Source organism: Arachis hypogaea, chromosome 19 (genome assembly GCF_003086295.3).
Source record: "Arachis hypogaea cultivar Tifrunner chromosome 19, arahy.Tifrunner.gnm2.J5K5, whole genome shotgun sequence".
NCBI lineage: Eukaryota > Viridiplantae > Streptophyta > Magnoliopsida > Fabales > Fabaceae > Arachis > Arachis hypogaea.
This window is the reverse complement of record NC_092054.1, coordinates 116,433,229-116,456,955: the sequence shown is the minus strand read 5'-3', so window position 1 is coordinate 116,456,955 and position 23,727 is coordinate 116,433,229. Positions and strand designations below refer to the sequence as shown.

The 23,727-nt window shown below is 38.7% G+C and overlaps 2 non-coding genes across 2 annotated transcripts; one reads left to right on the top strand and one right to left on the bottom strand.

Annotated features, from left to right (window-relative positions):
- Nucleotides 1–9,125: 9,125 nt before the first annotated feature.
- LOC112781618 (small nucleolar RNA R71) lies at nt 9,126–9,229 on the bottom strand. Its single transcript, XR_003192384.1, has one exon. It is a non-coding gene; the product is annotated as a small nucleolar RNA R71 (small nucleolar RNA).
- Nucleotides 9,230–17,901: 8,672 nt separating this feature from the next.
- On the top strand, nt 17,902–18,004 carry LOC112781957 (U6 spliceosomal RNA). Its single transcript, XR_003192703.1, has one exon. It is a non-coding gene; the product is annotated as a U6 spliceosomal RNA (small nuclear RNA).
- The last annotated feature ends 5,723 nt before the right edge of the window (nt 18,005–23,727 follow it).

Genomic DNA, 23,727 nt, shown 5'->3' with positions numbered 1-23,727 from the left:
AAACGAAGAGATAGAGTCGGAAAATAGTCAAATTATTTTTCAAGAAAGAAATCTCAAATAAGGACTTCAAGGCACAACAAGAAGGAACAAGTCAAATGTCATCAGCAGAATTTCGAGACACATAACAGAGTAACCTCAAAAACTAACTCCTAACGTTCCCTAACCGCGTTATAAGCGTTACCTATTATTTCTATTTCGTCTATGATAACCCGTTAACTTTCCCATACACATAAACTACCAACATTAAGTTGGCCAGACTTAACATCAGCAGATATGTAACGGTAGGCTAACGGCATTAATCAATAGACAGTCATGTGCATAAAGTCCCAATTCTTGTTATCCGGACAAGACCTACTACATGACAGACTCTTAGAGTATGCAATTGAAGCATAATCGGTCCATTCCTCAGGCTCTACAGGAAAGACCGCTCTGATATCATAATGTAACACCCTCACTATCAGAAGTCACGTTCCGACTGTACTACTCTGATAGCAAGAGGTATTACGACTACTTTACATACTAAATATTAAAATAGAAGCCTGTGACTCGACACTGTATCGCTGATTTCTTTGAAAACTGGAAATAAATATTTTATCTTAAGAAAAATGCAAGCAGGCATAGATTCATATACAAGACTCCTTACATAATATCTCATAATATAATATACATATAGAACATACAACTCCTATCCCTCTTACAAACTTGTAATAACAAAGACGATGGAAGAAAATAATCGAATTAACACAACAGCATATAAACCAAACAAAATATAACTCTTCTTAATGACATAATCTTTACATCTTCAACACTTGTCTCTATGCTCTAAAATACTCTGCTATTCCGCTCCAACCAAATGTTACAAATAACCGCAAAGAAACCTATTAGCCATTTCTTTTGCTCCGACTTTCCACCTGCTATTCCGGTCCAACTCTCGAAGAACTCTTTGATGGACCCCGGAATGGCCCATGCTCTATCAGCATACGTCAACCAAGCACACCACACCTGCCACGTAAACTCACAGGCCAAAAATAAATGATGTACAAATTCTATATCCTTTTTACACAATACACATATATTGTCGTTATGGTTAATAATGCCCAGTCTACTCAGCCTCTCCTTCATGTTGACTCTGCCTACTAAAACAAACCATGCAAATAGTTCAACTCTTGGAGGAACTAAGCCTCTCCAAATCGAACTCGTGAAGCTGTAACTCGTGATATCCTCTAAAAGAGTCCCTTCCTGCAATACCTGCACAAAAGAATTAGTAGAAAAAACTCCTTTTTTTTGTCAAATTTCCATACAACTGAGTCCTCTCTATCACTCGATAATCTTACAACCTGTAACCATTCATGAAGTTGATTGAGCAACTCTAACCCCCATTGGAATAGTTCTCTCCTCCACTGGAAGTTCTATACCCACTCTAGCCCATCACAAAACCCACAGTCCCTATGACGAATCCTTGTTGATTTGAAATAGAGAAGAGTCTTGGAAAACTATCTTTCAAAGGGCCATCTTGTAACCAAGCATCCTCCCAAAAACGAGTGTTGCTGCTGTTTCCCACCTCCATAGACAAACCACGGATCATCATGTCTCTTACATGTTGTTCTTTAATATTAAGCTGGCAAATATCTTTCCAAGGACTCCCTTTTGATGGCAAAGTTTGGTTCAACAAAATTATAGATGGGTCCAATTGATTACAAGAGCATACAATCTTCTTTCACAGTGGGCAATCCTCCTTTGAGAAGCGCCACCACCACTTGAACAGAAGCGATGCATTTCTAATTAGAGCATCTCCCACCCCCAAGCCGCCTAGCTTTTTCGGGGCTTGAACCACCTCCCATTTCACCAATGGTATTCTATTATTCCCATCTTCTTTACTCCACAAGAACCTTCTTTGGAGTCCAATCATCTTTTTTGCAACCGCTTTTGGCATCTTATACAAGCTCAAGTAGTAGACTGGCAGACTATTGAGGACAGATTTTATTAGGACCAACTTACCCGCTTTGTTGAGAGATCTAGCTTTCCATAGGCTCAGCTTGTCTTCCACCTTTTCTATGATTGGTTTCCAGGTCTTCACCAGCCGAGGATTAGCGCCAAGTGAAATTCCTAAATATCTGACAGGTAATACCACCTCGGCACATCCCAACAAGCCACACATACTCGTCACCCATTCCTTCTCACAATTGATTGGAATTAGGCTCGAGTTATAAAAATTAATACTCAGGCCAGACATTAGCTCAAAACAGTGCAGGAGCCTCTTATAATTCACTAGCGTCTCCGTTTCCTGCGGACAGAATAGGATTGTGTCATCTGCAAATTGGAGATGCGATAATTCTATATTGTCCCTTCCCACCAGCAGTGGAGAAATTCGTCCATTCCTTACCACCTCCCCCACCATCCTGTGCAGTACGTCAATGACCAGAATAAACAGGAAAGGAGAAAGAGGGTCTCCTTGTCTGAGTCCTCTCTCCATCTTGAACGGCTTGGATGGTGTCCATTGATCAACATTGACATAGACGCTGTAGTCACACATTCCTTCACCCAAGTCCTCCACCTAAGACCAAAGCCCATCTTCTACAGTACTATATCCACAAGCTCCACCTCACTCTGTCATAGGCTTTCTGAAAGTCTAGTTTAACAATTGCCGCCTGCTTCTTTCTCAACTTCAACCATTGAACCGTCTCACAAGCAATGAGAGCACCATCATGTATTCTATGGCCCTTCACAAACACAGACTGAGTCTCCCCTACTAGGTGTGGCATTACTAACCTCATTCTTCTTACCAGCACTTTGGATATTACCTTATAAACACAACCAACCATACTAATCGGTCTTAAGTCTTTAATTTCCTTGGCCTCCACAAATTTTGGAGCTAGTGCCACCCAAGTAACATTAGCATCTGTTGGTAGCTTTGCATTCTGGAAAAAGCTCATCACGGCTGCAGTAAACTCCTGACCTATCTCACCCCAACATTTCTTTATGAAGTTCATATTATCACCATCACTACCTGGAGCTTTGCTGGACTCACAATCCCAGACTGCCTGACGTACTTCCTTAGTTGATGGCATTTCCTCTAACGCTGCTGCCTCTGCATCGTCAATCTGCTTAACCAGCCCATCACGGATCCCAATCATAGGAGTATACTCCTGCCTATACAGTTCTTTATAAAAACCCCTAATCACAGTCTTTATTCGGGCCTAATTCTACACCAATCTTCCATTAATCACTAGAGAATCAATTATGTTGTTCCTCCTTCTTGCCGATGCTAGGTTATGGAAGTACCTAGTGTTCTTATCCATATCCTTAGCATGTTGGGATCCAGACATTTGCTTCCAATGAATTTCTTTTCTAACATACCACTTCGCACAGCAAGTCACCAGGGCCTTTCGTCTAGCTTCCATTGTTCCGTCATAACTACCAGCACTAACCATATCATCAATCTTCTTAATCTCATCCTCAAATTTCTTAATTCTGCTATCCATGTCCCCAAAATTATCCTTATGCCATCTCCTTAGCGGTACTGTCAATGCCTTCAGCTTGTTTGTGAACATACCATCTCCCAAGTTCCTCCACTCATCCTTTACCAACTTTAGAAATCCTTCATGTGTGAACCAGGAGTCCAAAGAACGAAAAGATCTCGGGACCGCCCAGAGTTTAGAATCTTCCAATATCAACAGACAATGATCAGATAGGCCTCTAGGGCCTCCTTTCAAATGAGTATCTGGGAACTCCTCAAGCCACTCCAAGCTCACCAAGATCCTATCAATGCGGCTACAAGAACGACCTCGAAACCACGTGAATTTCCAATCGATTAAAGGTAAATCAACTAGCTGTAAATCCTGTATCCATTCCTTAAAATCCTCCGCAGATGCTGGTAAACTAACAACTCCTTTCCTTTCCTCCAACCGTATTATCTCATTGAAGTCTTCCATGAAATAGAACAAAACCTGACATAAGCCCACAATGTAACTTAATTCCTCCCACATCACCAACTTCTCACTCCGAACATGTGCACCATACACCAAGTAAAAAGCACATTTAAAATTATTTTTGTCAGCATCCTTCAATGCACAGCCTACCATCCCCTTTATAACAGTTCAATTGTTTAAACAATAAATTATCCCACATTAACAATAAACCACCAGAGGCACCAACGGATTCCACAAACTCCCAACCCACTGTATCACAACCCCACAAGCATGCTACATCAAACTTAGTAATCACCTCTCTATTAGTTTCAATCAATACTAGCATATTTAATCTGTATTTTTCTTCAACTCTTTCACCATACTCAACTTTCCATACCCTCCTAGGCCTCTAATATTCTAGCAACTATAAATCATTTTAAAAAATTTCTACACACCTTGTTACGTTGTTTGGGCCTGCTCCTCCTAGCTTTCTCCTTTTGTTTTTCCATCTTCCTTTTTGCTGCCATAACTTCATTTTGACTTTGTAGAATTGCCATAATATCTTCTTCGTCGTCATAAAAAACCGCACATGACTCCACTGCTAACTTCAACGTTTCCTTATTCTCTAGTAGTTGTTCTTCCTGCCTATCCCTCAGGTCAGCATCTGGTTTTGAGCATTCAACTTCTGTCTCTGATCCAGTATCCACTGTACCCTGTTCAATCTCATTGTCTTGAGCCACACCTTCTTCTTCGCCTTCTCTCTCTGCCAAGGCGCTCACCTTTTCCTAGCTCGGTTTGATTTGATCTCCATGATTAACCCAGCTGCTTGCTCCACCGACAAAACCTTCCACTTTCGGACCACCGTCAACATCTCCTGTCGCCTCCCGTTCCAGCATGTTCCTTGCTGCACCGTTGCAAGGAACCGGAGCTTGGCTTCGTTCCTCCTCTCCCCCACTTGTCCGACATACCGCGTCTCCCTTCGATGCGCATGGAAGTGATCCACCCAGACCAGGCGAGGCCATGTTCACCAATCTGTTCGGTGAAGGATTCGCCGCTTCCGTTTCCTCACAAGGTGCTACCCTTCTCGAACGAAGCTGAAGTTCTCCCGACCTGAAATTGTTAGAACTCACCTAACCCGGCCCAATTCGCGCTGATCCGCTGCAGCGCTGAGTTGCTCCTGATTCCCTGGACCGCACGTTCCCCTGGATAGCATATTGGTGATGTGTGTGGACCCCATCCTGCAGTCCTTCAGGCCCAGTTGATTCCACCGGCCCTTTGGTTATATGGCCTAATCGTTGTCCAGCTTTGTTGCATATTATATGGGCCTCCCTCCTTTCTGATATCACGTGCATCTCATTCCCCCGTTGAACTTGTATTGCTAATTGTTTGGCCCCACTTCCTTTGTCAAAGCACACTTCTGTAACAGTCCTTTCTGATTCACATTCTAAACAATCATCAAATCCCTCAAAATAAGCCTTCTCATTAATTTCATTTATTTCATTTATGATGAATGGATCCGTTACCCGCTGCTTCTGCAATTCCATTAAATTATCTTGATTGCATTCATTCAAAAAAATGTCCGTTATGACCATTGTACCCTTACGTTCACCATCGTCATTGGCTCGTGTACCGATTAGGTCAGCCACCGGATCCCAAGCCGCTGCCGTTAACTCCATTCTGCCGGAATGTGAGTTAGCATTTTCACATACCAACTTTGCGCTTGCATCTTCTGGAACGCACTCATCTCCATATATTTCACAGCCTATTTCCTTCACAAAAATATCAAAACCATTGGTGCCAACCATGATATGAATCCATTCCTTGATCACCTCAAAGACACATGTATCGATTAACACTCGGCCAGCACTAAAAGATAAAGCAGACCTCGTCTTATCATCACACTTAACTACTTCTCCCCATAGGCCGCCGATTGTATTGAAAGTTTCCACTGACCACACATGTAACATGGCATTCTAACTATACCCTTCTAGTCTCACTACGTTCAGATTCCTCCCATCTCCATACATTGTAAAAGAATTGTAGGAAACTATTCATTTTGAAGGTATACACTTCCTCCGCACTTTTCACAGAATCAAACACTAGTAGGGCTTTGTAAGCTCCAAGCTCTTTGACTTCAACCACTTGAGGAAAGTTGTTAGCCATGGTTCTCCGTAGCGATTTGAAGTCAATGGCTCTTGTCGTTCCTCCTACTAGACTCCTCAATAGCCAATCAAAATTCCCTTTTGCTACTGGCACTTCAACCTTTTTTGTCCAACCATTACCTTGGGAGTCCTTGACAGGTGTTACCTTCTTAGTTTCTTCCGCTCTTGTAGAGCTTTCACCCTTCTGAAGTTGCCTACTCTCCATCTCAGTTCTTGCAAGGTATCCCTAACGTACCCTGTCGTTCTCCCCTCCCATAGCCCTTCTGTACTTGGCCTGACTGATGACAAGTCATCTTAGCCTAGTTTTACTAGCCTTTTTCTTTATTTTTATTTGGTTTTATGCACTTTCTTGCATCCTAAGTAAGTAATTTGGAATGAAAAAGCATGACTTCTTTGAATCAAACAACCACCATGTAATTGATGCTAAATCATGAGGTTTAAGCCAAATTTAATTGATTCTAATGATTTATAAACCTTGTGAATTTGGAGATACTTTGATTGGTTGTTTTGATTAATTGTAGGTGATGAAAAGAAGAAAAGAAAAAATGCGTAGCCTAAGAAGTTTGACCCAAGAAAGGAGGAAGTGTGGCGCAACAAACCATGAAGCTCTCTCCAAGAGCACCAAGCTCACCAAGTGAGCGCTACACTTACTCTCAAGGGACCAAGGCACAAAGCTCAGCTCACTTTGTGAGCTGAGCACAACATGAGGCCAAGAAACAAGGAAAGGAAAGACCAGGCTCAGCTCACAAAGTGAGCATTATCGAGAGCACCCAAGAAATAATTCAAAGAAAATAAGTTGCAAGTGCATGCTTCAAGGCTTGAACCCATGACCAAAAGGGATGGGGAGAGCGCTACTCACAAGGAAAAATAAGCCAAAAATGGCCAAATGCACCCCCCAAGGTTCGAACTCCACACCTTAAGGAAGCAAGGAAGCAAGGCAACCAAAGAAATGGGCAGCGCATGCTTTCCTCAAGTTTCGAACTAAGGAGCTCTCCTTGTGAGACCTGAGCGCTACCCTTGGTGCATTTCACGTAACATATGACATGGCCAGAGGGAGTGGAGCGCGCAACATATGACACGGTCAAGGAACACACATCGCGCAACAATTTTGTGCACCAAGGCACCAATGCTCAGCTCACTTTGTGAGCTGAGCTTTCGCCTGATGCCTCCCCCAAGCAACAGCACGCAAGGCTTCCCCACACCAAGTCTCAAAGCTCAACTCACTTTGTGAGCTGAGCATCCCCTTGGAGGCAAATTACTCATGGGCTGAAAAATCAATCAAAAATCCAATTAAATTAAAATCTTCACCAAATCAAAAGCCCATCCAAATTCCAATATCCAAGAATAGAAAGTGTATAAATAGGAGTTAGTTTGATGTAATTAGGATCCGGAGACTTTACTTTGAATTTTCTTTTTTAGCTTTCATTTTCGATTTTGAGCTTTTTTACTTTGAATTTGTATTTCTGAGAACTTGGAAGGAGAATTGATTGCTCTTCTTCTTGGTTCTTGCTTGAGCACTCTTTAATTTTCTTGCTTTGGATCTTGGGTAGAGAATTGAAGAACTTCTGTTTCAATCTCACCTTGAGATCTTGTTTAATTTTCTGCATAATTGAATTCCAATTTCCATTTACTGCTTCATCTTCTACTCTCTCTGCAATTTACTTTTCTTTGTTTCTTTTGCAATTGTTCTTGTTAGATCAAGGAAAGATTTGAGATCTAGACTTGTTATCTAGTCTCTTCCACTCCTGAGATCTTCAACCTCTTTTACATTGCTGCAAATTAAGCACTGCCTTTCTGTCTTTACAATTCTCAAAGCATTTTTACTCTTCTATTTGAGATCCATTCCAATTCAATTCATCTTTTGCTTTGCTGTTTGATGCAATTTAATTTTGCTTGTTTAAATTCTGCAATCCCAATTCCTAATTCCTTTTATGATTCAAGCAATTTACATTTCTTGCACTTTAAGCTTCAGCCATTTACATTACTTGCAATCTAAGTTTCTGCAATTTACATTATGTGCACTTTAAGATTCAGCACTTTTACCTTCCTGCTCTTTAGTTTACTGCAAATCTCCCCTTCCCCTTTACTTTTCATGCAATTTAGTTTCTGCAAATTACAAATCACTCAACCAAATCTTGATTCGCTTGACTAAATCAACCACTAAACTAAAATTGTTCAATCCTTCAATCCCTGTGGGATCGACCTCACTCATGTGAGTTATTATTACTTGATGCGACCCGGTACACTTGCCGGTGAGTTTTGTGTTGGATCGTTTTCCACACATCAAGTTTTTGGCACCGTTGCCAGGGATTGAATTAGATTGACAGTGATTAAGGGAAATGAAGATCTAGATCAAGCACTTTTTATTTTTCTGTTTCTTTAACTTTTAACTAACACACTAACTGTTTGAATTTTTGCTTAAGCTAACTCAAACTTCATTCTAGCAATAGAGTGAAGTGTCACTGGTTCTGTGTGTTTCTTATGTCTTGTTTGTATGTCAGGGACAAGGAGAACTATACCTAACTTTTGTGAAGAAGACGAAAGAACTCTTAGAAGGTTAAGAAGAGCTAAAAGAGGGAAAAATATTGTTGGAGAAGAGGAGTCAGAAGAAGAATTCCAAGACATGGAGGAACATTCAACAAATCCACCAGGTGGAGCAGCCACGAACAACAACAATCCACCACAGAGGAGAGTTTTGGCTTCATATACATTTGCAAATCCTAGACATTGTAGGAGTAGCATTCTTACCCCAAATGTTAATGCAAATAACTTTGAACTAAAGCCACAACTCATCACCTTAGTTCAAAATAACTGCTCCTATGGGGGAGGACCACTTGAAGATCCAAATCAACATCTGTCCACTTTCTTGAGGATTTGTGACACGGTCAAAACCAATGGAGTGCATCCTGACATCTACAAGCTGCTATTATTTCCATTTTCTCTCAGAGACAAAGCTACTCAATGGTTGGAATCCTTCTCAAGGGACAGCATAGACAACTGGGATGATTTGGTAACCAAGTTCCTTGCCAAGTTCTACCCACCTCAGAGAGTTATTAGATTAAAAACTGAAGTACAAACATTCACACAACAGGATGCTGAGCCTTTGTATGAAGCATGGGAACGATACAAGGCTTTATTCAGGAAATGTCCTCCTGGAATGTTCACTGAGTGTGATAGATTGCAGAATTTTTATGAAGGCTTGACACTGAAGTCTCAAGAGGCCTTAGATCATTCAGCTGGAGGTTCTTTGCAACTCATGAAAACTGCAGAGGAAGCTCAAAATCTCATTGATATAATGGCTAACAACCAGTATTTCTTTGCTCATCAAAGGCAATGCCAACCATCACAAAGGAGAGGAGTAATGGAGTTGGAAGGAGTGGATTCAATCCTGGCTCAAAACAAGATGATGCAGCAGCAAATTCAACAACAATTTGAGAAAATGGCCAAGAGGATTGATAGCCTCCAAGTTGCAGCAATTAACACTAGCCAACCATCAACCACATGGGGACAAAATGAAGAAACTCAAGAGGAACAGCAGCAAGAACAAGTCCAGTACATGCACAACCAAAATTCTAGGACAAATGAAGTCTATGGTGATACTTACAACCCTTCATGGAAGAACCACCCAAACCTTAGATGGGGAGACAACCACAATCAAACTCAGCAGCCATGGTAGAGGAACTCAAACCAGAACAACTGGAAAAACACAAACCAAAATAACTAGCAGAATAATAGCCAAACCACATACAGAAAACCACAAAGCACCTACCCCAATTCTAACCATCATCCATCCAATAACCAAGCCTCAAATCAAAACACTTATCCTCAACCCTCAACACCTCACAATCAACCAATCTCACAAGACTCTTAGAGGATTAACAACTTGGAGCTCTTGATGGAAAAGATGATGAAACATCAAGAGATGACATTGAGGAACCAGGAAGCCTCCATGAAAAATAGAAAGGCAAATTTGACAACTCTCCAAGAAAATCACCATTGAAAGGCCATCAAGCTCACTACCTAGTGACACCATCCCTAATCCAAAAGAGGAGTGCAAGGCAATACAACTGAGGAGTGGAAAGATCCTGATGAAAAATGAAGAAGCAACCAAGAAGTCCAAGGAAAGTGATAAGAAACAAGCTAAAGAAGAAAAAGCCAATGATGAGGATGTAACAGCAAGCAAGCAAACTCAAAGTCAAGCTAAAGAAAGGGAAGATCAACCACAAAAATCAAGGAAAGAGAAGGAAGCAATGAGAGAGCCAACCAAGGAACAAAGGCAGGGAGTGAACTTCACACCACCTTTGCCATATCCTCAAAGGTTCAACAAGGAGACTAAGGACCAACACTTTCCAAAATTTCTTGAAGTCTTCAAGAAGTTGGAGATCAATATTCCCTTAGCCGAAGCACTTGAGCAAATGCCCCTGTATGCAAAGTTCTTGAAAGAACTTATCAATAAGAAGAGGAGTTGGCAAGAGAAGGAAACCATACTTCTCACGGAAGAATGCAGTGCTGTGATTCAAGGAGGTATCCCACCAAAGCTCAAAGATCCAGGGAGCTTTGTAGTTTCATGTACCATAGGCAAAATGATCCTAGACAAAGCTCTCTGTGATCTTGGTGCTAGCATCAATTTGATGTCGCTATCCATGATGAGAAAGCTTGCCATAGAAGAACTCAAACCTACCAGGATGTCTTTGGTAATGGCTGACAGATCAATCAAAACACCCAATGGCATTGTGGAAAACTTGTTAGTAAAGGTTGGGGAGTTTATCTTCCCTGCAGATTTTGTAATTCTGGACACAGAGGAAAAAGGAAACAATTTAATCATCCTGGGAAGACCATTTTTAGCCACAGCCCGAGCCATTATTGATGTAGAAAAGGGAGAGATGATTTTCAGGGTACATAATGAGCAAATGGTCATCAATATCTTCAAATCAATGCAACAACCCCCTGAACAAGAGAACTACATGAAGGTGGATATGATAGAAAGTCTGGTGGAGGAAATGCTAGAAGCCACTTGTCATGAGCAACTGGAAGAAGAAGTGGTAGAAATCTCCAGTGAAGACAAGGAAAAAGAAAAGCCAAAACAGGAGTTGAAACTTCTTCCCCTTCACCTCAAGTATGTGTTCCTGGGAGAAGAAGAGACCCTACCAGTAATCATTAACTCCTCCTTAAATAGGGAAGAAGAAATGAGGCTGGTTGAAGTGGTGAAAGCTCACAAAGCAGCCTTGGGTTGGATAATTGATGATATCAAAGGCATTAGCCCAGCCATTTGTATGCATAAAATTCTGTTGGAGGAAGAATCAAAGCCTGTGGTCCAACCCCAGAGAAAACTCAACCCAGCCATGAAGGAGGTAGTTCAAAAAGAAGTTATGAAGTTATGGAATACTGGAATAATATTTCCAATCTCTGACAGCTCATGGGTGAGCCCGGTTCAAGTTGTACCAAAGAAAGGAGGAATGACGGTCATAACCAATGAGAAGAATGAGTTGATCCCTACTAGAACAGTGACTGGGTAGAGGATGTGTATAGATTACAGAAGATTGAATGATGCCACAAGGAAAGATCATTTTCCTCTCCCATTCATTGATCAAATGCTGGAGAGATTGACCAGCCATGCCTATTATTGTTTCTTGGATGGGTATTCTGGGTACAATCAAATCGTGGTGGACCCCAAGGACCAAGAAAAGACTGCCTTCACATGTCCATTTGGAATTTTTTCCTACAGGAGGATGCCCTTTGGGCTGTGCAATGCCCCAGCCACATTTCAGAGGTGTATGCTTTCCATGTTCTCTGATATGATTGAAAAATTTTTAGAAGTCTTCATGGATGATTTTTCTGTCTTTGAAAATTCACTCAATACCTGTCTGCATCATTTAACTCTTGTTTTGAAAAGATGCCAAGAAACTAACTTGGTCTTAAACTGGGAAAAATGTCATTTCATGGTTCCTGAAGGGATAGTTCTTGGACATAAAGTGTCATACAAGGATATAGAAGTTGATAAAGCTAAAATAGAAATTATCGAAAGACTTCCTATACCCGTTAATGTGAAAGCAGTAAGGAGTTTTCTTAGGCATGCTGGTTTCTACAGAAGGTTCACCAAAGATTTTTCAAAAATAGCAAAGCCATTGAGCAATTTTCTAGTCATTGACAACCCTTTCATTTTTGATGGCAACTGTAAGCATGCCTTTAAAACCTTAAAGAGAAAGCTCGTCACAGCACCAATCATCACACCCCCTGATTGGAACTTACCTTTTGAACTTATGCGTGATGCAAGCGACCTTGCTATTGGTGCTGTGCTGGGACAAAAGAAAGACAAGTTGCACCATGTCATATATTATGCCAGCAAAGTGTTAAATGAAACACAAAAATTATACCACCACTGAGAAGGAGCTCTTAGCAATTGTATATGCATTTGATAAGTTTAGACAATACTTGATTGGTTCAAAAGTTATAGTATATACTGACCATGCTGCTCTCAAGTATCTAATGTCCAAACAGGATTCAAAACCAAGGCTTATTAGGTGGGTACTGCTACTACAAGAATTTGATATTGAAATCAGAGACAGGAAAGGAAGTGAGAATCAAGTAGCAGATCATTTATCAAGAGTACCATAAGAAGCCAGTCAAGACAAACCACAGCAAGTAAATGAGAGTTTACCTGATGAACACCTCTTCCAAGTTCAACAAGCACCCTGGTTTGCTGACATAGCAAATTACAAAGTTGGAAGGAAGACTCCCAAAGAATTCACCAAGCAACAAACGAAGAAGCTACTCAATGAAGCAAAGAAATTTCTATGGGATGAACCATTTTTATTCAGGAGGTGTTCAGATGGAGTGATAAAAAAATGTGTCCCTGAAGGTGAAATAAGCAACATTCTGTGGCACTGTCACGGTTCAGCTTATGGAGGGCATTTTGGGCCCGAAAGAACAGCAGCCAAGGTACTTCAAAGTGGATTCTATTGGCCAACCATCTTTAAAGATGCCAGAGAGTTTACCCATCAATGCAGTGAATACCAAAAGGCTGGAGGTTTGACAAGAAGGAATGAGATGCCTCAAAATTATATCCTGGAAGTGGAATTGTTTGACCTCTGGGGCATCGATTTCATGGGACCGTTTCCCCCTTCTTACTCTTTCAAGTATATCTTGGTAGCAGTGGAATACGTCTCAAAATGGGTAGAAGCCATAGCTACAACCACGTGTGATGCATCAGTCGTTTTACAGTTCTTGAAGAGACACATATTCACCAGGTATGGAGTACCTAAAGGATTGGTGAGTGATGGTGGAAGCCACTTTTGCAACAAATAAATGGAGAAACTCCTTCACAAATATGGAGTAATCCATAAAGTAGCCACACCATACCATCCTCAGACTAATGGCCAGGCTGAATTAGCAAATAGAGAGTTGAAGAAAATTTTAGAAAAAACAATGGGAAGCACAAGGAAAGATTGGGCCAGGAAGTTAGAAGATGCACTCTGGGCATACAGGACAGCTTTCAAAACTCCCATTGGAAAGTCCCCATTTCAGCTACTATATGGAAAATCTTGTTACCTCCTTGTGGAGCTTGAACATAAAGCTTTTTGGGCCACTAAACTCCTCAACCTTGACTCTCAAGCAGCAGGAGAAAAGAGGCTGCTACAACTAAATGAGTTGGATGAGTTTAGACTAGAAGCTTATAAGAATGCTAAGATATACAAGGAGAAAGCTAAGAGGTGGCATGACAAGAATATCTCAAAGAAAGAGTTCAAGCCAGGACAGCAAGTGCTCCTATATAACTCAAGGCTCAAGATCTTCCCTGGCAAGCTCAAGTCCAAATGGACAGGTCTGTATCTGGTAACAAAAGTTTTTCCTTATGGAAGTCTTGAGCTGTTAGATGAAGCTACACAGAACCACTTCACAGCAAATGGGCATAGAGCAAAGCCTTATTTAGGAGGACAATGGGACAAAGAAAAAGAAGTTCAGTATCTGAACTGAACAAACACAGAGGATGTCAAGCTAGTGACAATAAAAGAGCGCTTGTTGGGAGGCAACCCAACCTGAGGTAGTTTTCTTTTCTTAGCAATTTCAATAAAAAGGTTAATTAGCTTTATCTATAGTGCAAGAAGCTAAGTTTGGTGTTACACACCAAAACAATATAAAGGAGAATAAAGAGTTCTAAGTTTGGTGTTCCACCAAAATCTCATCATAAAATACATTCACACTTTATGCATAATGCTAGCTTCAAACATTTGGATGAACTAATTAACTATTTGCTGTTTCATAGTCTCTAATCTCATTGCCTTTAGCAAGGAAAAAGGATTTCACAGATAGTAAATTATTGCATGAGAAACATTGGCAAAGAACTAAGTTTGGTGTTCACACACCAAAGTAAGTTCAAAGGCCACACATGAACTTTGCAGATTAACCAGAGACCCAAAGGGGTTGAAAAGCAGGCAACATTTAAGGAGTATGCAGGAGAATAGCCAAACATTTGCATTCTGACTCATGAGGAGCAAACAAAAGGAAAAAATGAAAAGCAGCAGCACAACAGGTCGTATTTATACTTGATCATTGATTGTGCAATGAATTAATTCAGGGACTCCTTTATGTCTAGATGATCATTTAGTTGCAAATGGAAGTGCACGCTAGAGAGAGAAATCTGCATAACTTCTGCCTATAAACTATCTGCATAATAAGTGTCATCATTCATCAGCTTAAATACTTTGTTTTGTTTCCCTTGCTGTTTGACTAAAAGAGAGATGTTTGATTTAGGAAAGTAATTGTTCAATGTTGCAAAAGTTAGAATGAAAATTAGTGGTGGTATATATGTTTGATTTAATTGTTAGCTCATAGAATAAAAGCTGCAAAATGACTTGTTGCTTGAAGCCTAAGCTAGTTTGCTGCTATGACCTCTCAATTCTTGAAAGTCCCTTAGAAATAAACCAAAACAGAAAGAAAAAGAAGAAAAGCCAAAAGTTGGCAAAGAAACAAATAATAAGGCTAGACACCAATAGCTTGGACCCTAGGACATATGCCTGTAGTGTTTATGTACTAGGATATGCTTGGACAAGTAGGTTCTAAGGAGTATTTTAAAACTTGGCAACTTAAATCAACTGATTTGGGATTGTCAACTGAAAGTCCACAATAAAGAGCAACCTAGCTACAAAACATTTAGTGATCCAAAGAGATACTGGGCATCAATGGTCCTAGGAAGAAAAAGGTGAGCCATGTGTCTGTGGTGAAGAAATGTTGAGTGAAATTAAGCCAAAGGCCATTGCAACATTTGCCACCAAGCCTTCAATAAGAAATAAGCTCTGTAATGCAAAAGAAAGAAGAAAAGCTAACAAGGGAAATGAGCAAAAAGTGAGGAGTCATAGCAGCAACCTTGGTGAACTCTTAAAGAAACATTGTTGTTTTGACAGCAAGTAATAAATGAGCTACTTTTGATCTGCATAAAACCCCATAGACCAAATTCAACTATCTGCCTAATAAGAACATATATACTTATCTATTTCATTCTATCTTCTCTTATGTTTGATGCTTGCTTGGGGACAAGCAAGTTTTAAGTTTGGTGTTGTGATGACAAGTCATCTTAGCCTAGTTTTACTAGCCTTTTTCTTTATTTTTATTTGGTTTTATGCACTTTCTTGCATCCTAAGTAAGTAATTTGGAATAAAAAAGCATGACTTTTTTGAATCAAACAACCACCATGTAATTGATGCTAAATCATGAGGTTTAAGCCAAATTTAATTGATTTCTAATGAATTATAAACCTTGTGAATTTGGAGATACTTTGATTGGTTGTTTTGATTAATTGTAGGTGAAGAAAAGAAGAAAAGAAAAAATGCGTAGCCTAAGAAGTGTGACCCAAGAAAGGAGGAAGTGTGGCGCAACAAACCATGAAGCTCTCTCCAAGAGCACCAAGCTCACCAAGTGAGCGCTACACTTACTCTCAAGGGACCAAGGCACAAAGCTTAGCTCACTTTGTGAGCTGAGCACAACATGAGGCCAAGAAACAAGGAAAGGAAAGACCAGGCTCAGTTCACAAAGTGAGCATTATCGAGAGCACCCAAGAAATAATTCAAAGAAAATAAGTTGCAAGTGCATGCTTCAAGGCTTGAAACCATGACCAAAGGGGATGGGGAGAGCGCTACTCACAAGGAAAAATAAGCCAAAAATGGCTAAATGCATCCCCCAAGGTTCGAACTCCACACCTTGAGGAAGCAAGGAAGCAAGGCAACCAAAGAAATGGGCAGCGCATGCTTCCCTCAAGTTTCGAACCAAGGAGCTCTCCTTGTGAGCACCAAAGCTCAGCTCACTTGGAGAGCTGAGCGCTACCCTTGGTGCATTTCACGCAACATATGATATGGCCAAAGGGAGTGGAGCGCGCAACATATGACACGGTCCAGGAACACACAGCGCGCAACAATTTTGTGCACCAAGGCACCAATGCTCAGCTCACTTTGTGAGCTGAGCTTTCGCCTGATGCCTCCCCCAAGCAACAGCACGCAAGGCCTCCCCACACCAAGTCTCAAAGCTCAGCTCACAAAGGCAAATTACTCATGGGTTGAAAAATCAATCAAAAATCCAATTAAATTCAAATCTTCACCAAATCAAAAGCCCATCCAAATTCCAATATCCAAGAATAGAAAGTGTATAAATAGGAGTTAGTTTGATGTAATTAGGATCCGGAGAATTTACTTTGAATTTTCTTTTTTAGCTTTCATTTTCGATTTTGAGCTTTTTTACTTTGAATTTGTATTTCTGAGAACTTGGAAGGAGAATTGATTGCTCTTCTTCTTGGTTCTTGCTTGAGCACTCTTTAATTTTCTTTCTTTGGATCTTGGGTAGAGAATTGAAGAACTTCTGTTTCAATCTCACCTTGAGATCTTGTTTAATTTTCTGCATAATTGAATTCTAATTTCCATTTACTGCTTCATCTTCTACTCTCTCTGCAATTTACTTTTCTTTGTTTCTTTTGCAATTGTTCTTGTTACATCAAGGAAAGATTTGAGATCTAGACTTGTTATCTAGTCTCTTCCACTCCTGAGATCTTCAACCTCTTTTACATTGCTGCAAATTAAGCACTGCCTTTCTGTCTTTACAATTCTCAAAGCATTTTTACTCTTCTATTTGAGATCCATTCCAATTCAATTCATCTTTTGCTTTGCTGTTTGATGCAATTTAATTTTGCTTGTTTAAATTCTGCAATCCCAATTCCCAATTCCTTTTATGATTCATGCAATTTATATTTCTTGCACTTTAAGCTTCAGCCATTTACATTACTTGCAATCTAAGTTTCTGCAATTTACATTACGTGCACTTTAAGATTTAGCACTTTTACCTTCCTGCTCTTTAGTTTACTGCAAATCTCCCCTTCCCCTTTACTTTTCATGCAATTTAGTTTCTGCAAATTACAAATCACTCAACCAAATCTTGATTCGCTTGACTAAATCAACCACTAAACTAAAATTGTTCAATCCTTCAATCCCTGTGGGATCGACCTCACTCATGTGAGTTATTATTACTTGATGCGACCCGGTACACTTGCCGGTGAGTTTTGTGTTGGATCGTTTTCCACACATCACTGACCTACAGAAATAATCTTTCCCCTGATTCTTGTTTGATGCATTTTAGTTATGGCCTTCATCGCTCCCCCTCTTGTCATTGATTCGTCCTGTCCAATGGAACAAGTGAAATAACTCCTTCTTTGAAATATCATACGGCAGATTGTTAACAAAGACAGAGAAAGAAACATTTTCCAATCGTTGGTACTTTTCTCGATTCCAAATCCTCGGATCTCTTTTCTATAAATTCCTAGTTTCTATCCCACTCAGTGTTCTCCCCCCCCTCTCTCTCTCTCTCATTATTCCGATAAAATTGGAACGATACAGAGAATATTAGCATGGCCCTTGCGCAAGGATGACACGCACAAATTTACCAATATTAAATTATTATAGAAAAAATTATATAGTTAAAACTAAATCTTAAAATTTTTTATAAAAGTACTTGTATTTAGACGATATACGAAAAAATAGAGTTGAAATTAGTGCATCAAAGATATTAAAAATTTTAAATTTAAAAAAATGAGAAAAACTAGAGAATGGACTAGTTTGGTGCACGACATTCAATTTTAGGGACTAAAATGAGTCACTTTAATGTAAAGTAGAGACTAATTTGGGGCATCTACAATGATGATATAATGGATGACACGTGGACGAATACTGTTGCGACACGTGGCATAAACGGATACGTGGCTAAATAGCATTGCGAGATGTGGCACAACCATCCACATCAGCATGTCACGTGTCACCGGTCAAACATCATCATACCATTACATGTATTCAAACCATAGAGTGACACATGTTACTAACAGCCCACGTCATCAAGTCATATCATTACGTCGTTAATGAAAAATAGGTTAGGGACTAACGTGGTGCACTTTTGTCAATCTCAAAAATGTAATTGGTGTAATTAGAATATCAAAAACGATTTTAGTGCATGACGCCCATCTATAAGACCATTTTAGAGTTTAACTCCGTATATATACTTGATATTTTTTTTCTTTATTTGTTATCTAAAAATTCGACACTGCTCCTTAAATTAGTAGATAAAAAACAGTATGTAATAATAATTTCATGAAATTGTTGTGGCTAAAGATAAAGATATGTGATGAAGAACTAATATAATTTGATGAAACTAAAATTGAACTATAAAACTTTCAAAAAATATATCAATTACGAGTAGTTTTGGTCGTGAAGCTACTAAAAATAAATGGTTAGTTTTCAGTAAAGTCTATAAGATATGCTATTAAAGAAAGAAAAAATTAATATTATATTACTAACAAAATTTATCATTTTTAGTCGATATTTAACTAACTCTAAATACTATATATTAAATTTTAAATTCTAATTTTTAAATTCAAATTCTAATAGTAGATAAATAAAGTATTAATTCAAAGTGTTAGTTAATATTGATAAAAAATATTGTTTCTAATATTTAAAAAGATTAGAGTGAAACAACAATTAGATCTTCGAAGATTTCAATTTCAAACTAATTAGTTCTTAAGCAAAAAAAAAAGTACTAATTAAGTTTTTACAATAGCAAATAGTGGACATATGTCCTTCCTTCAATGAATAGTACAAAACGAAACAGAGTTGCACATGTATTTCATTATCTATAGTGGTCTCGTTACTACCACATGAGCATAGAAACAATATATTTTCGGATCGAGAGTAAAGCATTCATTATCTTTTAAGTTTTCATATATCGTTTATCAATTACTCAGTATTTAGTATAAATCCTACCAAAACAAGTGAAGTTTCATTCCAAAAGTTATTATCAATATAATAATTATTATTTATAAATAAACACGTTATAATAATTAACAGTATATATAAACATATCACTGTTGAATTTTATGTAATGAATTGATATAAAAAGACATAACGTGTTTATTATTTATTATCATAGAAGATCAAATTAATATTTTTTAAATTAATTAATCTAAAATTAAAATTTTTTAAGTCCTAATTATAAATTTACTCAAAAAATACTACTTATTTAAAGTTAAAATTTAAAAAGTTCATGTCAACATCGGTCTATAAAACAAGTAGTTTTAACTTTCCTCACTTTTAACTATTAAAATATTAGGTACACATTACTTGGCCTCTATTATATTTTACGATCACTGCATGCTATAATATTCAAAATGTTACATTCGCAAGGCTTTGCTCAATTGTTTATAAAGATTAAACAGCAGTAACTAATTAAGATAAATTTTATTATTATTTAATTTTGGTGGCTCTATATATTGTTTACTTTGGCCCACTTGAACTAATAATAATCAGATTGTTTGACGAAGCATAAAGCATATTCGCTCAATAGATACAATCACTGATGATTAAATCGGATGAATGAAGCATCACTACCACAAAAATGGAAGATAGTGACGGCCAATTAGCAGCTGTTTTTACAATCGTCGCTATCTGGTGGTTTTCCAGCAGTTTCAGTGGTGAACGCTAGAAGAGCAGTTATTTGATTTGGTTTTACAACAAATTTTATAGAATTGTGGCTAATCTACCTCTTCTTTGGTGATATTTCAATCCCCTCTTCCCAAAAACACAACACTCAGCAGCTTCAACAAAAAAAAAGAAAGAAAAAAACCTAAAGAGAAAAGAGAAAAAAACGGAGAAGGAGAGGGAAGGGAGGAAGGAGCCGGGCCTGTGCTGCTAGATTCGCCGCCGCCGTCGCCATCGCGTTGCCCTGCCGTTGGAAGCCAGAACCGCAAGAGAAAGAACCGTGAAGAGAGAGGGAGACCGCATCAGCTCACCGCGAAGCTAGCGCCGTCATCGTCCTCCTCGAGGGTCTTCACCATCGCGTCTTGCCACCGCCGCCACCACTAAGCTTGCCGTCGTCGCCACTGAAGCCGAAGAGAGAGAGAGAGAGAGTTCGCAAAGAGAGGGAGTGAGCACACTCACGAAGGAGAAGAACGATGAAGAGTGAAGGAGAAGCAGAAGACGATGAACGTAGGGGAGAAGGAGGAGGTCTGTTCTCGCACCATCCTGCTCCGCCACCGCCGCTGCCGTCGATTGGGGTCAAGGCCGTCGCTGTCGCACCCAGTTCCCGTCACCATTAGGGTTTGCTACTGCTGCAACTGATAGAGCTGCCGCTGGGATGAGCCGAATACAGAGAGGAGGTCGCCATCACATGCGCCTCCACCAGTTACAATCGTCGCCAAAACCGGGATAGATTCACCGGTAACTCTGCTTCTTCCTTTCTTGAATCTGTTCTGCTTCTATTTTGTTCCACTATTCTCCTAACTTTCTTTTTATGTACTTTGAAATTGGTTTTGCTCATTTGTTGTACCCAGTAATTGCTTTGCTTCATCGACGGTATGTCTTGTTTGCTTTTCAATTTTAATTTTGCTGCCTAACTGGCAATGACATTGGGTATTGTACATTTTATTGATTTGTTATTTCCTTGGATATGTTGTACTGGCACTTCATAAAGTTGTTCTCTACCATGAGGGTGTTGAGATATTATACCCATTTGAATCTTTTAGTATTTCTATTTGCTATGTGCTATAGTTAAGTGAAATGTACATCAGCCTCTCTGCAAGCATTGGCATCATTTTGGAAATTATATCCCATGCATCACCCAGAAGAAATAAGCAGCCATATTAACAAAGCCACTGCATATATTGAAAGTGTTCAAGCTTCGGATGGTTCATGGTTTGCTACTCCCTTTTTGGAAACCACTATTTTCAAGTTTTTCTATTGAGATAGTTGATTTATGCATGTTGTGGTTTTGCTCTCTTGCTTTTAGCATGAATGAAACTTTGTTAGTTTAGTAGACCTCTAAACCACTCAAATCTGCTTATATATTAACAGGTATGGTTCATGGGGAGTTTGCTTCACCTATGCCACATGGTTTGGCATAAATGAGTTGATTGCTTCTGGAAAGAGTTATAGTGATTCCCCAGCCATTCATAAAGCTTGTGAATTTTTGCTGTCTAAGCAGCTTTCAAATGGTGGTTGGAAAGAAGGTTATTTGTCTTGTCAAAACAAGGTTAATTTTACTGTTTCTAAATGCCAATATCATTTATTTTTCTTCTTAGAAATCCCTAAAACTACTAAGCATTTTCTTGTGGGAGAGTCTTTTCCGAGTAGTGCATGCATAAATACGATAAAGAAGTTGCCGAGATTATAACTCTCTGGGAAGTGTGTAGGAAGGAAAGGGGAGTATAAGACGATGAATTTTATGAAATTGATAAAATTTTGATATAATGTATTGCATTTTATTTTTAAGTGACATTCAGTTAGAATACTCTATTACTTTTAGGAATCTAAAGGCTGTGAGTTATAGTTATGTTTCTCCCAATGTCTGTTTTTCAGGTGTATTCAAATCTTGAAAACAGCAGGGCTCATCTTGTAAACACATCGTGGACCTTGCTGGCTCTCATTGTTGCAGGACAGGTATATATAGCAAAATATTTACTACTTTTGTGTTGCTGCCTTTGAACTGATTAGTTTATTATTGCACCAAATCCATTCTTCATTGAGGTAGGATAATTTATCACGTCGACAGTTTTTTAAAAAAACTTAAATAGCTTATACATATCCCTCCTGTGTTGATGTATGTATTATATAAAAACCCATGGGGAGCCCGATTGTGGCTCATGTCCTTATGTTGTTTGATGAAATGCCTCAACGAAGTGATACATTTGTATTAGATGGTCCTTCACTGGGTGAAGCTAAAATTTAATTATTTTTTCCATTTCAAGGTTGAGAATTGTTCCGTTTAGCTGCTTGATTGGTTGTTTATTGCACACTACATAACAAGATTAGAGCTCCAACACTTTATTGCTTCCCTGATGCTAAAATTAATAAAAATTAGTCATTAATGTATTTGATCATTGTGTATGTAATTGTAGAAAAATGAATTTCTTCTATTACCAATCAATTTCTTAGTACTCAAGCATTTGTAAACACCATTTCACTTAAGTTTGCACTAATTTTTTACTTGTCAAAATAGACTTATGAAGTGATTAGCTATTGGAATTTGATTTAAATTGAGATGAAATGATTCCTGGATTTTTCAATTGCATGAACACAGAAAGTTGCGTTTTTGTAAGTTTTATTTATTAGCTACAGGTTCCACATACAATAGTTTAATGTTAAAACCTGTTAAATCTAACTTGTTCGACACTTTAGATTATATTACCTATCAAGTGGTACAGTTTCACAACAGTCTGAAGTTCATTTTTTTTCATTCTATTGGTAAATTAATTTTTGGCATTAGTGCTGCCAAGGTTTTTCAATTATAAATCTTGAACTGGATAGGGTCTAAAGGTACCTCTTTTTCTTCCTTAAGTGATTAGTGTTTTTGTCTTTAACGTGTGGCAGAAAGTTCAGATTTGGTCATTCATTCTGCTGAGCTTTTACAAATAGTTAACTCATATTTTTTATTTATACACAAAAAGAGAAAGATCAAGGTTTGGGATCAATGTTTAGGCGAGATGATCAGAGACTTAAACAACTGAGGGAGAAAGATGCCCGAGAAAAAGACCCCAATTTTATTTCTAAGAGTTATTGTGAATGTTACCCAGGGTATCAAGAATATAACTGTGAAATAGTAGATAGTGATGATGAAGATGACTTGTCCAAACTGGATATGGGTGGGAGGGTAAGTAATTGCATTGACAATTACCTTATTTTCTTATTATTAAACTGGCTGCAATGTTTTTCATTTATTTTCAAGTATATTATATATTTTCCTAAGTATATTATATCTTATTATTAAACTGGATGGAAGGAACCGTCAAATAAAAAAGGATGTTGGTGATTCAATAGCATACAGTCATGTTCATATGGCACTTATTATGGATTTGAGCCCTCATGGTTGCATGCTATTTGCCATGAGCACCACTGTGGATCGGGAGCTTGCTACTTAGACCACACCTTTCAAAACGTTCTCTGTTCTTATCCATACGGAGCCCGCCACTACTGTGGTAACTTACCTCTCTTGTAGATTTTCTTGTTATTATTTATCATTTAGGATTTAGTTAAACTATACGATATATAATATGAAACTCGTTATTCTAGGATTTTGGAAGCAAATTCAAAGCTACACTATAGGTACATAAAATTCCTTCTATCTTCTTTGCTCTTGGAATGCAT